Here is a 16,278-nt window from a genome sequence, read left to right as displayed (position 1 = left end):
TTTTTTTTCACAGAGAGAATGATGCAGATACTCGAGTTGAAAACTTGACGTAGCAACAACTGGAAGTGTTGTGCAGAAACGTTTTGGTTTTCTTTTAAACTATTTTAACGAGTTCTGAGAATAATATTCTTCGTTTCCCTCATTTTTGATCAAAAGCATTCTTGAGAATCTTTATTTTTGTATTTTATTACGCTCGATGTTTGGACGCTTAAATACATACCTATTATATTACTGTATTTTTATTCTTAGTAGTACAACCACAAGAAAGAGTGTACTGTGTTGTAGAAGAATGCTTTTCAAACAGTTCCTGGAAGTTTTAGAAAAAGTCACTCAATTGATGGGTTCCAGATAAAGTGTCTATACTTAAATATTAACAACATTACTTTTATTCATAATAATGCCTCATAATCTCATATGGTTCTAGCAAACAGGTTTCCATTAACATTCAAAATTATTTATTATCATTATTTACCTGATCTTGTTGCCTCCGCCGCTCTAATTTTCTACTGAGTTGTAGTTGTTGCCAATTTAAGAGAAACTTCGCTAAACCTAGGAAATTTAAATTTCGTGATAGCGAGAAAAGATTATTTTCCGATTGAGAACATTTTAAAAATAATTTTTAAGTGACGATTTAGCGACTTTTGTGCAGCGAACCTTCTCTTTAGTAAAGCACTTTCAGTTAGAAGTAGTTTTGATATTTTTTTTTTTTTTTTTTTTTTTTTTGCTTTTCTTCAGAGAAAGTAACGAAGAGTTGGTCAAATTTACAACTTAACCATCCGTTTACAAATTCATTTTATTTTCTTTGTTCTTTGCTTTTGTTTGTTTCAATTAGTGAAAGTGACGATGAATTCGTCAAGTTTATAACTTAACAACTTGTTTAAAATTCCATTTTCTCTTCTTTTCTCTTTGGTTTTGTTTGTTTCAATTAATGAAAGTGACGAGGAATTGGTCAAGTTTACAACTTGACCACCCGTTTAAAATTTCATTTTCTTTTCTTTCTTTTCTTTGATTTTTATCTTGACCACCCATTTTCTTTTTTTCTTCCTTTTGTTTGTTTTAATTAGTGAAAGTGACGAGGAATTGGTCAACTTTACAACTTGACCACCCGTTTAAAATTCCATTTTCTTTTTTTCTTTGCTTTTGTTTATTTTACACGTTGTTCACTCGTTTAAAATTCCATTTTCTTTTCTTTTTTGTCTTGCCCTCTAATGGAGAACATTTCAAAGCTTCAATGTCCTTTTATGAAACAACTTCCATTGGGAATCTGTCTCTACCTATGTCAGTGGAGACTAGTAGCATCATTTCAGGTTTTGCTTAAGAGAGAATGAGCAGGACTTTCCGATATGTGTAAATTTTCACATTTCTCATTATTGTTATTTCTTAAAATGTGTACATATATCAAACTCAAGAGTTAATGAGCCCCTGGAGTAGAACCTTCGCTCCTCAAAGTAAAGTCTAAAATGTCGCTTTGGAAATACGAACAAAAGTGCAGAAAAATGGGGAATAATCCCCAATTTCAAGGATTGGTTGCTTTCTGTAGACCAAGACGTGACTGTAACATATTGTGTGTATTAGTAGCAAACGTTCTCGTCTTTTGTGCGAGCGGTCTTGGGTTCTATTCCGGGTGGGGAAAGTGTAACGACATTTACAGCCTAATCATCCTTAGTGGGATTTTTCTGGGTTTTCCTCATTCTAAAAACGGTATAGTTGGCACAACTAGAAGTATGATTGAATGCAACAATATGGCTCCAGTAATACTTATAGCTACGAGGGCTGGATCAGCAAAATGTATTGCTGTTGCAGTCAGTCTTATGGTGGTAACAATTATGTCAATTATGGTATTTGTACTAGGTAATTATAAAACTACCACAAAGTGGAAATACCAAGACCATCACAAGGTTTTATAATTACAAGTACCGTAATGCCGGGATGGTACCTAACCTAATGGTCCTAGTTCACTTCCTTCCTTCTCCATTTTTTCTTCTTCTTCAATTGCCCGGGCAGTTGTGATGGCCGAAGGGTGTCATCTCTTATATGTATGACGGGCTACCACGTTTATAGATACCGTAAACCCAGAATTCTAATCCATAATCCTTAGACCTTGGCCTTGCTGGAAACATGATAAGACACATAAATTACACCTGAAAATTTTAAAGTAACACATATAGACAACGAATTTCACGAATAATTTCAAGGGACTTTTCATCCAAAACTGGGGTGTTTTCATCTCTCATTTAGTGTCTTCTAATGTCAACGCATTGACTTCAGTGCTATGTTGTAGTGTCTTGTTTCCTTTTTTTAAAAAAGAGGGAAGTTATCATCCATTAGTGAAAAGTCCCCACGCTTGGATAAATTTCTAATTGTTCTTTTTTTCATACTAATTTGATGGTGAATTCAAGGTCACAATTTTCGAATATATTTTCCCATGGCGTCACGAGAAAACTAATCTCAATTTTGGGATCTTTGAAGTGCCGTTTCTGCCAACAATAAAAGTGACCTACTTGGGTACATTTTTACGAGGTATGATAAAAAATGTTCCAAAGTCTATTATGACTTACGTGTGAGTCATAACTGGAAGATAAACACAGAGAACACTCACGCGTCCATGTAATCACAGTTATTGTTCAATCGCTTATGACAGTTTTTCTTATGCCATTTGCATAGAAATGCACGTCAAGTTCTCGTAGACACCGTGAGGCAGAGGTTTTGCCATAATCATATGCCAGATAATGGTAGCCAGATTTATTTTTCTTTAGAACAGGAAAAGGGTAAAAGTGACTGGGCTAGGGTTGTAAAAGGGGTGCCTGAATCTACCGCTGTGTCCAGGGTTGTCATTAACAATATTGGTTCTTGTTTGTTTGAAGGCACGATGCCATTTCCCTACATGTTGCTTTGAGTTTTAGCCTTCCTCATACACCTTTACACGGATGTCGGCAGCTGTAGTGTTTTTGGCCCACACGAACCGCGCTACTCACCTCATTTGTACTCCTGACCAATTTTCCAGACGAGTCATCATTTTTAATGACCGCTTCTCGGGTATATATGATCAGAATACCAAGTCTTCAAGCCTCCACCAAGACAGACATGTTATTAATTTACAAATAAATTTTCGTTAAACTACACCGAATAACATAACTGAAAAATCTTCCCCATGTTATTCATATGTAATACCTTTTACACCCCCAAATTATTCAACACTTCATGTAGGGCTACAATGATTAAATTTGGCATGATTGTAGCTTTCCGATACTAACCCACAGGGAAAAATTGCCAGAAGTGAATATTTTTAATTTTTAGGGGGTCTAAGAATTTCCCCATGTTATGCACCTTTTTTTTGGGGGGGAATATAATCTCATGTTTTAGAAACTTAGATTTGGAATAAAAACTTGAAATTCGACATGCTTGTACGTTTTCGTTAGCGTTACCTAAGTGAATCATCAGAAATAAAAATTTTCAACCGTAGAGTGGTTTTATGGGGAACTGAAAAATCTTTCTCATATTATTTATATGGAACGTCTTCTACACCCCAAAATGTTTAGGCATATTCAACAGGAGCTGGATGATGAAATTTGGCATGATTGTAGCCTTCCAGGACTAACCGACAGGAAAATTGCCAAAAGTCAATATTTTAAATTTTTTAGGTGTCTAAAGGCGGATGAAGAAATTCCCGTGCTATTTAAATGTGTGTTTTCTTGGGATACAAAATTTTATCTTTTAAATAGTTGAAATAGGAAAAAAACTATAGAAACGTAGGTTCAAGAGGTGGGAGGTCGTAGGAAGAGCACGGACAGTGTGTGGAGGCGAAGCCTCTGATGGGCATATTGAGGAAATATGAAGAGCAAGTTCACGAAATTCACTGTTGATGCAAAGGCTGATAAATAAGAAATGCGATGCCGTAGGCCGAACAAAGTCGGTGGTCTGGGATCAGAGCCCCCAGCTAGCCAAAGGCTCGTTCTAACTATATATAAAACTACATGAACTGACATAAATTAAAGGGGTACTTCACGTTGACCTGGAAAGTTGAAATTTGGCATGATTGAAATTTTTTAAATTTTTGAACTTGAATTTGAATTTTTTGTACCTTTCCGGGACTAACCGACAGAAAAATTGCAAAAAGTGAATATTTTTAATTTTTAAGGGGTCTAAAGAGGGATGAAGAAATTCCCATGTTATTTAAATGGGCGTTTTCTTGGGATACAAAATCTTATCTTTTAGATAGTTGAAATACGAAAAAAAAGTTCAAGTTCGGTAGAATTGTGAGTGTAAGAGGTGCGAGGTCGTAGACCGAGCAAAGGCGGGGATGTGGGTGTGGAGCCCCCAGCTGGGCAATTTCAGGAAATATGGAGGTCAAATGCACGAAATTCATTTTTAATTCAAAGGATGAAACATAAGAGATGCGAGGCTGTAGGCCGAGCTAACGCGGGGGTCTGGGAGCGGAGGCCCCAGCTAGCCAAAGACTAATATCAAGCATACAATACTGAATCTTAGGCAAATAAATAGATTTGTCAACATAAGATGACACTGATATTTTATATATCTAAAATATTTCACATACCATGAAAACGAAATTCCAACTTATAGAATTAAGGAAAAAGTATGAAATAATATACGCGTATATAAAATAAAATATGTTTATATAGGTTGGTTCAAAGTACCACTGTATGAAAACGATTCTATTGTTAAAATTTCCAACTTAAAATGATAAAGGCGCATTTAAGAAATGAATATATACTAATTCATGCAAGAAACACAATCGTGAATACGAATACGTAGAAGTACTTCATTCTCTATGAACTATTGTAAGTAGATGTAATCTTATGTAGGAAATGCTTAACTATGATAAAGCTAAACTTATACACTACATTAGATTTGTCTCCGATCAAATTCATTATTAAACTAAGAAATCTTACAAGAGACACACACAATACGTTGATTAACTCTATAGTTTTATTTTCATTTATTCAATTGGTCATCGGAATAACAGCTTAGTTATTTCACAGCACATGAACCAAACACATTTTAAAAGTATTTTTCGGTTAGAAATCTCTACCAAACGCCATGTACAAGAAGTTGGCTTGTCGTGGACTCTCACACAGTTGCGGTTAAATTTTAGCGGTATGCTTTTTCAACGATTTCTTTTTAAATTACTGTACCTATATACGACTTCTCAGTGTTACAAGAATTTTAGGAATGATTCAAAAATGGATCAAAAGATTGCGATCTTGGCCAATAACTAGTTTTGGATCAGGGTCCATAAAATTTTTGAACGGCCCCTAAATCGAGTTTTCGTATTTTCTACGAAATAAACAAATCATACAAAATTAACTGATAGTTTAGGTTTGGCTACGTTATATGTAGTTCTCCAGATATATGGATTACAAGAAAATTTTTGTTGACCTATAATTTGTTGTTGGATCAGGGTGCCACAAAATTTTTGAACGGCCCCTAAATCGATTTTTCGGTTTTCTTTTTTCTTTTTTTTTTTACGCAATAAGCACAACATGCTGAGTTAAGTGATAGTTTGAGTTTGACAACACTATATGTAATTTTCCAGATATAAGGCGCACAAGAAAAATTTTGATTGAAGTACGTATATTGGATCTTTCGATCAGGGGCTACACAATTTTTGAACGGCCCCTAAGTCGAGTTTTTTTCTATTTTTCTACGGAATAATCACATCATATTGAGTTAAGTGGTAGTTTTTGTTTCGCTACACTATATGTAGTTCTCTAGATATAAGGCCTACAAGATAATTTTTGTTTGAAATATATTGAGTCTTTTGATCTAAAAATGTGCATTTTACAGTTAAAGTATTATTAAAAGTGCTGACGGAGTTTCGCTACAATTAATAGACTTACATGCAACAATGTATGTAAATATAGGTATGAGTAAAAGTAAAAATTGTATAACTTAATATATTGTTCAGTTTTCCGGTGATCATTCTATAAGACTATTACCGATCAACGATTATTTTCAGTAAAATCCAGGCGTGTTAGTGTACCATATTTGGTGGTGGAGAAAGTATTAGTTCTTCGGTTATAAATGGAAAATGAATAACCAGGCAAATCCTTAAAAGCTGAACGATCGGAACGAAATGAAATGAAATCTTTAAGTTTCACGTCCCACGGATATGCGGTGATGGTGATGATAAAAAATGAATGAAATGGTGCAATGACTTAAGTGAAAAGAAACGGATAACCCCGGAAAACCCACGTTAGTTAGTTAGTTAATAAACCTATAACATAACAGGGATAAAATATAGAAATAGATTTTAATTAAGCAATACTCTGATTTACTTACACCTGTTGTTTATTTTATATTAAAAAAAAGAGAAATGACAAGGTTGATTTATTTACACGACATTGGCTATATTAGTGTATTTCAACATCTCTCTCCTTTCAAAGGCAATAAAGAATTTGCTACCTCCGATATAGAATGGGAGTTTGTTAACAGCCTCGGACATATGTCAACATAAATTGATTTTAAAAGAACAGATAATTTTTCCTACGTTCCATTCGTATAGCGAACAATATTAGCTTATTTTTTTGTTTTTGTTTCAATTAGAAGGAAAAGAATAATGCATATGATTGGTCTAATGTATGACAAACAAGATCTGATGTAACATCATACAAGCCATAATTTTTCAGAGACCCTTTAAATTAAATGATATTAATGTCAGATACATTTTTAACCCGCTTTTGACAGTTCTTTTAAAAGATAAAAGATCATAATGTAGTTGTAGTTGTAGCGATGTATAGATTACTTCTTTTATTTTTATTAATATTCACAACATATTACTTTTATTCCACAATTGACTGTTATCTAGAGAGTAGAGTTATTGCTCTTAGCCCCATAGTTATTTAATTTCACAATGTTTGTAGCGCCTAACAAAATAAACAAAATGTCGAAAGGTGAGATACACACCAATTGATAGTTCATATTGTGCTGAACATTATTATAATGCAGATGTATGAGTGTAAAATCTTATGTGATTTTCCAAAAAAATGAAGAAAAACTAATTTCTTTGTAAATCTAAAAATTATGTTATACAAGATCCATGTAATTTTGCTGTGTTAATACTCAATCTAATGGCAACATAGTGAACTTTTTATTTTCTGTTATTTTACTATCAGAATAGAGTATCAACTAATGTTGCAATGATTATTCTCTTTAAGTAATTTACATTTTTTCCGAAGAAACTGACACCACTTGAATCACACTGTTGAGGATGCAGAAATGGCGGTAAATCGTGTTCGTCGATCGGTTCGGATCAAAGGTAAATATCTATTTGTATAAAGTCATCTTTAAAAATATTACTTTTCAAAATAGTATCTTATTATTCTAGCTTAAAATTATAAGACACTGTTTCGTAATAAAGGTTTAAACTTAATAGTACATATTTGTGTACTTAAGGACTCCAGCATGCAATGTATTACTTTAATATGTACACACTTGTGTACATTAGAACTTGAACGTAAATTGTTTTATTCGTTTTGTTTTGAGTTCAATGAGTGGAGAATCGCAATTTTCTAATTTTGTTTTCTTCTATTTGTTTCAGAGAAGACTATGCCTCGGCGTACTGATAAAATCTTGGAATATCTGGAGGATAGTGACATGGATTGTGACCTATTTGATGATTCAGATTTGGATGAAGCCTACGCTTTGGATATCAATGTATCTTCACACAGTGAATGTGAAACTTTTGTACCGCAAGCTTCATCTATAGTACGAAAGGTATAACGTCTTTGGCTTCCCGAGAAAAGTTGTAGTCACGTTTATGGGGGTGGCCAGCTTGGTTACCCGTGGTTTGCTGAGCGCAGTAGACGGTTGGTGGTGATTGGCTATCCTCTTACCACATCCCCAGTGACGAGCAGGTCCAGGCGCGGGAAACCAATGACGTTATACCTTCTGGACTGTAGTTTCGTGGAAAAAACTACAACAATTCACCTCTTAGTAAGAGAGATCAAGCTAATAGTTGATAATAGCTAATAGATGATATTACAAGACAGAGCTGTTAGGACAAGTGAAAGTGAAAGTGTGAAACAAGACTAAAGTAAATCTTATGCACCTTATGCACACACAGAAGACTTATGAATCGAAGTTGTAGGTATGGAAGAAGTGAGTGTTCCAGAATGCGTTCAAACACACCGCATATCTTCGAAAAGATAAGTATACCTCCAGCTAGAAAAAGGCACAACAATCGTTCTGTTGGGGAAGAAGAAAATTCTGAGGCCAATGACGGAGAGAGAAGTTATGAAGTCCAGTTCGAGACACACAAAACATGGGACATATATCTAAAATTGTTAAACCATCTCAAAGAAAGGAACATTCTAGTTACAGTACAGACGTTCATCTTGTCACAGATTTTCCCAACTTCCAGAAGCCAAATACAACTGCTTATCAGAGGGAAGGATGGACACCCTTTCTTTACTTCTGTCAGTATTTTCTCCAGTCATATTTCGATCTCCTTGCAAATGAAACAGAGGCCTATTACATGCAGACTAATGCCACGTTGTTGAAAACTTCTTCTGAAGGAATGAAGAAAATGAAATAGCTCTTTTCATGAGCTGTTTGGGCTATTTAAGAATTTGTATGTACTTGTGTTCTGTGCTTGTGTTCTAGGTGCTTGTGTTCTGTTTCCTACGCTTCATCTTATCATTTACATTACATACCATGCTCAAGTCACCTACTTATGTTTAGGTAACCAAAAATAAATGCATAAACCCAGATACCCATCCTAAAATCGAACTACAAGTAAATGGATGTCATGGCCCTACAGAAAGCGTTACCTTCTGCGACCCGCCCATATTTGGATAGAAATGAAACTTACTTTAAAAATGAGCTAAAAAGTACATCATATCATTCGCGCCAATAATAATTGACATTTTTTATTTTGGTAGAAGATATTGTTACTTATTTGTACACACCATTATGAGGCAACATATACACTGCACTAATAGATGTATCTTTTACGCATGGTAATACACTTGATGAGTAAATGATAGAGCTAATTCTTTTCAATCTCTATAAGATAGACCCGAATTTTATTCTCGGCAGCAGCTCATGTGGTTCGGATCTTACATTAAGCTGTAGGTTCACGTCTTGTATAGCCTCGCTGCTGAAAGTAACTCTAAACTCAACAACATAAAATCGAACTAGAGGGAATTGTGCCAAAATTCTAAACTTTCCATTGATTATTTATATATTCTTCCATAAAATAGCACTGGGCGATAATTGATTAATTTGAATATACTAATGATATTTACTGGTTGCAAGATGATATAGGGGAAAGGTGCACTGTTTAAAATAGGGTCTGAAACTCAGGAGCGTGTTATGCTCTTTCACTGGGAACAAACTCTAGATATTGCTGAGAAAAACTCCACGTGGCGCACGTAAACACGTAGGTGACAAGCGTAAATCATGTAGTGTTTGAACTTAATGTACGACAATGGGAAAAATCCTGCAGAAAATGTATAACTGAAAACGTATGTTTTATAATACGCTTCTTATAAGTGTTATATCTGTACGTACTTTCCGTATGAAAGAAATAAATATATATAGAAGATAAGGATATCGCATAGAGATGGAAGTATATAGCATATAGCGGACATATGAAAGATGTGAATATGTATGTAATATAGGAAGACTGTTAAATGTAGTACATCCTGCAACGGCATGATGTAACATCTAAAAAGAAAAAAGACAGTATGTATGTAGCATATGGATTTCCGTAATAAAAATATGAATTCCGTATATTTTTACCATACGCGTATACCAATGTCCGGATAACGGATTTTTCTCAATACATGCTCTTAAGGTGTACGCTAATAATAATTATTATTATTCTTTTATTGCATACTGGAAATTATAGGCTGATCTTATACCAAATATATTAACCACTATATAACTGACACAACAAACTCTCTGGTTTGTAAATAGTAAAGTTGACCGACTCTAAATTACCTTGTTAAAGCTTTTATTATATTTTGGAGCTTCGTGAAACATTAACTCACATACAACATAACAGCGAGACTATGACATTACATAACATTATATTTTGTTTGTTTGTTTCTATGACAACCTTCTGTTCGTCGTTCTTAGTTACGTATCAACATTCCATTATATCTATTAAATATATATATATATATATATATATATATATATATATATATATATATATATATATATATATATATATATATATATATATAAATCTTATATTATTTTCTTCTTTTTCTTCCTCTATAAAATAAACTGGATTCTACATATTTATAAACCAACTATTGCTTGAAGAGAATACAAGTATACAATAAAGAATACAACATACCGTTGTAATCTGTCCACTTACAATTTCCATATAATAAAAACAAAACATGCAAATAATAAAAATATGCATAATATAAAATAAAATACAAATGATATATGCATAGGAGAAAAACAAAAAATCACACATAAAACAAACATACTCTTATATAAAAGAAAGTAATACTCGGCTGATTATGAAATGATTATTCAATGGTTTTTGAATAATGCTAAAGATATATTCAAAAATATCAATAACGTTGGCAAAATCAGTGGCCATTGATAAGAATTTATACAAGGGTGTATCATTGAGGAAGTGGAGAGGTTTAACAAATTCGAGACTTCTTATATGATAACTGACTGCATACAAAGTTATCATTGATAACAAATTCAAGTTACCGTGCACAACTGATTGCCACATTTTAAGATCCAGAATAATCCTTCGTTCAGACTACCTTAACAGACCCAACGATAACCTAATTCCATCCGATGACATACCTTTATAACACTTAAACTTCCAGTAAGAAAGCAAGAAAATGATTTTGAATCATCTCCAAAGTGCAGAGGATTAGTTGCACCCGATGCTTGACTTACACTTACAAACGATGGAAAGCTATTTTTCCTGATCCAGTTCTTTAACCTGACTGTTTTGTTCATTTTCTAATTGCAATTTCTGATCGGACATAACTACATTCTGTTGTAATTAGACACCAACTTATAATTTTCATCGCGTAGGAAAGTTATTTCACCTTTGAGTCTAAAAAAAATGAAGAATTATCAATTAGCTTCTCAAAGGTAGCCAAAGAAGGATTTTCACTCAGATAATATTTATTCATTTCATTACTACTTCCAGTGTTATCATTTTTCTCTTTTTGTTCCTCACAATTTTCACATACATAATTTCCTTTAGCTTCCATTGAAATACATGACACATGAATTTAGTTTTACATTTTTTTGCGTTTAACAGCTTTTTGTCTTCCGTAAACTGGAAGATCACAAAATGGACCATTTTCAGCTAAGGGTGGCATATATACAGGGTGGGCCATTTTAATTAATCCACGGAAATATCTGAAAAATGATAAAACATGGAAGAAATGTTTCAAGTACACGTAATGTATTGCTAAGGGGGAAAACCAATTCCGCCAAAAGTACCCCTCTCCGCTCCCCGTAAATGGGGGTAACGGGGGGTAACTTTGAAATGTCAAATGCGAACATGGGTCGAGTAATACCTCGTTCGAAAGGTCTTGAAAAACTAAGTAACGCTGTATCAAAAGATGTTTCATATTGTGCATCAGTTTCAAAATGGCCTCCATGATATGGTTCGGAAACTCCAGTACCCGTAGTATGAAAACCATGGAAGGTAAATGAATGGAACAAAATTGAAATACGTAAATATTATAGGGCATATCGAATGATGTAATCCCTGTGATTCCAGTGGCCTCCCTGAAGGGGTCTTGTGGGCTAACTTCAAAATTTCAATGTCCGACCGGACAACGGTTCGGGCGTACGCTTGGCCTACCCAATGCTGTTTGGAAGGCAGACTTCATGCATAGAGAATTGGTGCACTAAGTTAACGCGGATGGCCACAGTTACATTTTGATTAACTATTAGCATTCATGTCATATTGTGAGCTTGAGGGACGAAACGGTGTGTACGTATATCCCCGAAATGCTTTCTGAATAACCAGCACGCATTACATAAAAGTTTCTCTTTTTTTAGTCACTACAGCGTCATCCTTACAAACAATTGTTTCAACCACAACATACCTATTTGTAAGGTTAGCCTTAATTTACGAATTAAAGTAGAGTTCTCGTTTGAACTTTCACTTCACTTTCCACCCCACTCACATACAGAGCGCAGGGAGAGATTATTTTGCAGGACTTGGATTTCTCTCTATACATTATGGCAATTTTACTCTAATATTTTTATCTCTGTTGTATTATTCTCGAGCCTTGGAACGCCTCTGTGGTTTTCCTATTTAATTTTCGTTATTTTCATTTATGTCTAACCGTATTCATACTATGGGCACTAGACGTTTTCTTAGACACAGTCACCATGTCTTTGCGATCATTTTGAAAACGGTGTCTCATGTCGAAAATTTTCTTACAGAAGCTGTTTGATATTAATTTGTCTATGTAACGTGATGTTACTCGCTTCAAGCTGCTATTTGAAATTTTCAAGTTGGCCCCGGATACCTTTCAGTTGGCCCTTGGAGTCACCCCGACATCACCTCTCGATGTGCCTTACGTCAGTTAGCTGCTCCAGTTTTTCTTTTGTTGATTTATCTCCAATCGCTTTCATACTACGGGTACTAAACCTTTTTTCTGACACGGATACTATGTTTCGGCGGCCTTTTGAGAATACTGCCATTTCACATCAATCGTTTTCTCCTGCAATATGTTAGATTTTGCAAGATTTATCAAACGAGGTACCACTCGACTCATGTTACTATTTGAAATTTTGAAGTTAGCCCCCAAGACCCCTTTAGGGAGGCCACTGGGATCACAGGGACCACACCGTTCGATATGCCCTATGATATTTACGTATTTCAATTTTGTTCCATTCATTTACCTTCCATGGTTTTCACACTACGGGTACTGGAGTTTCCGAACCATATTATGGCGGCCATTTTGAAACCGGTGCACAATATGGAACATCTTTTGGTACAGCGTTACTTAGTTTTTCAAGACCTTTCGAACGAGGTATTACTCGAACCATGTTCCCATTTGATATTTCTAAGTTACTCCCCGTTACCCCCATTTAGGGGGGGGCGGGGGTACTTTTGGCGGAATTGGGTTTCCCCGTTAGCAATATATAACGTGTACTTGAAACATTTCTTCTATGTTTTATCATTTTTCAGATATTTCCGTGGATTAATTAAAATGGCCCACCCTGTATATATATATATATATATATATATATATATATATATATATATATATATATATATATATATATATATATATATACAATATGACAAACAAAAACTGCATTCAAGAAAAGAAAAAAGTCGAACTCCGCTGGACAAAGGATGAAAACAAAAACATCAGAAACACAACCACAAAAACACAAAATCACTTCTCAGCACTGTCAGAGGATCTAAAAAAGAAAAGAAGACCTCACGACTCTTCCTACTAATAAGTATGAGGATATAGATAACGGTAAGATGTAAATGTCCCTGCTTACCTGCTGAAGGTCCTGCTGCAACACACAGTCACTGCGACATACTGTCACAGTACCGGTTGACTAACTGCCATCATCATTAACCAGTCACACCAGCCAAGGATAAGAATTAGATGTAAAATATAAGAAAAACACTTGGTACTGTAGGAGGAAGGGACAGCTACTCTAAATGGAAATTGGGCAGATTGCTAAAGGAATACTTTCGAAAAATAGAGTAGCCACGAGGTCAAAGGCCGAGAAGCGATAATAATAATAATAATAATAATAATAATAATAATAATAATAATAATAATAATAATAATAATAATAATAATAATAATAATAATAATAATAAATATTATCTTAATCTGTTCTTAGTAAACTGCAAGATATTAATAAGTATAACAGGGCATTTTTGTTTATTGGAATTTCATCTTAACACACTGCATACCATACTATTTGTAATTCTTGGGACATTGTCTCTGTACAATGTATCGATATACTAAACAATAGCTTTTACACTGAAAATACGTATGTATGGACTACTTAGCAAGTATATCAAACCTCTGTGTGTGTGTGTGTGTTATGTGTTACGGACACATTCTCCCGTGCTAATGCATGATGACCCATAAGCAGTACAATATGATATATATCTGTCACGCTAGTTGATACGGAAATTAATGGACGATAATCGCATAGCAAAACAATTCAAAGTGTGAAATTTATTGTCGTTACTCTAGTGGCTATTTATCAAAACATAATGCTCAGATATTTGCGTGAGAGCATTTATTTAATTTACTGCTTTATTCGGAGGTAAACTACAAACGTGGTCTACTAATAGGAAGAACAGGGTTGATGCTATCAACAGCAACATGGGGAAATAAAGCACGCTTTCTGGTTGATGTGAGAACGCGAGAAATATGTGAAGTTGCTTACATTACTAGGGTTACATTGTTTCATACCTGTCTGTGCTTCTTCAGTATTGTATAATATATGTGTGATAATGACGTCAGATAATAATGCATTTAAGTGAAATTATTTTATGAGGCGCTTGCTAACAATGTCAGAACTTTAAAATGAGATACTGCACTACAAGTGATAATAATAATAATAATAATAATAATAATAATAATAATAATAATAATAATAATAATAATAATAATAATAATAATAATAATAGTCTTTGAAATATGTTTATTGGGAGTAAACAGCAATACAGCCACAGGTGCCCCTTAGAAAGAAAAAAATGTTTTTACAAGCACAGGGCGCATGCAAATAGAATAACAGGATACAACTGATTATACAAAAATAAATGAAATGGATAAAATATTAGTTAAAATATTATAAAAATATGCAGTATTTGTTACAAACTGGAAATTACAAAAATAACAGTAGTGAAAAAAAGCATAATTAACTTGCATATAAAAAATATACCATATAGGTTATGTATACAATGTAAAATTCAAAAATAGATTATTATTGACCATGTAGTTGTAACAGTTTACAAAATATTAAAAGAGAAGAAAAAAATTCAAGAAGACACTATGTAGCTGTTAATACAAAATGAAAATAAATATTTCTAAGTTAAACACTTCAGGTAAAATACACTGATTCATAAGCCTAGTAATAATGACGAAAATAAAATAAGCATTAAAAAATCATATGACACATAATAATAATAATAATAATAATAATAATAATAATAATAATAATAATAATAATAATAATAATAATTATTATTATTATTATTATTATTATTATTATTATTATTATTATTATTATTATTAATAATAATAATATTATTATACTAGAGTAGAGAAACCAAACGTCCTATTTTTAACGAGATAATTCCGCTTTTCACAATTTTATTGTGTCTCAATTTTTTTCTTATCACAATTTTTTTTTCTTATCACACATCTAGTATTTCTGAACGCTCCAACAAAAATCGAGATACAGTCCCAGACTGAAACACTACAGCGTACTCAACATTCAACATTTAAAACGTTCGACAGAAAAGACGTTGAACCGTTACCACAAAATTATTGTTTCTAAAGAACTGCTCGATCGCGAACACATGATGCTTTACGCTCCAATACTCCATAGGGACTGAAACTGCATTCTCTGAACTTTCTGCCAACGGTCACTAAAAGCCAATATCCCTACTCGTCGCCGAGTACTAGCAGTTTAAATAAACATGCGTTTCCTCTGCTCCACCCTGTATAGTCAAATGCAGGATAATGATTTTTTTACTATAAAAAATATGGCGTGAATGTCTGGGAGAAATAGAAGAAAGAAGTCAGTAAAATATTTCAAGGCATTCCGTACAGAATATTGGATAAATATTAATATAATCTTGTATCTTTAAATTGATCATATTCTTCTTGAGTTCTGTATTACTCACGTACTGTATCTCAAACAAACTTCCACGTACACGCTCTCTCGACTTATCTTTATTAATAAATTTTCTTGGAAAATAAATTTTATGTTTCCATGTCTTTAATACAATGCTATTTCAATAATGATGCATACTATACATTACATCTCCTAATATTCCTTTATATGTATATCACTTAACATTAAAAAAAGGGAAAGTATTTCTTTCGCCTGTGGCATTGCAGAAAACAGGTAAGCAGAGGGTTCAAACAACATCAGCTCAGCATTCCCCCAACTCCCGAACGTCAGGAGCTCTTTTACAGCTCCCGTGAAGGTTACCACATTCTATCGAACTGCAAAATCAACGCTCGTAGGTAGGAAGGCTTAAGTTGTAAATTTTCACACGCTCTGTCGCTCACTAAATCAAGGCTAGGGTTCCTC

Source organism: Thermobia domestica, chromosome 12 (assembly GCF_964235325.1).
Source record: "Thermobia domestica chromosome 12, izTheDome1.hap1.1, whole genome shotgun sequence".
NCBI lineage: Eukaryota > Metazoa > Arthropoda > Insecta > Zygentoma > Lepismatidae > Thermobia > Thermobia domestica.
The sequence above is the reverse complement of the archived record's forward strand: the minus strand, read 5'-3'. Positions refer to the sequence as shown.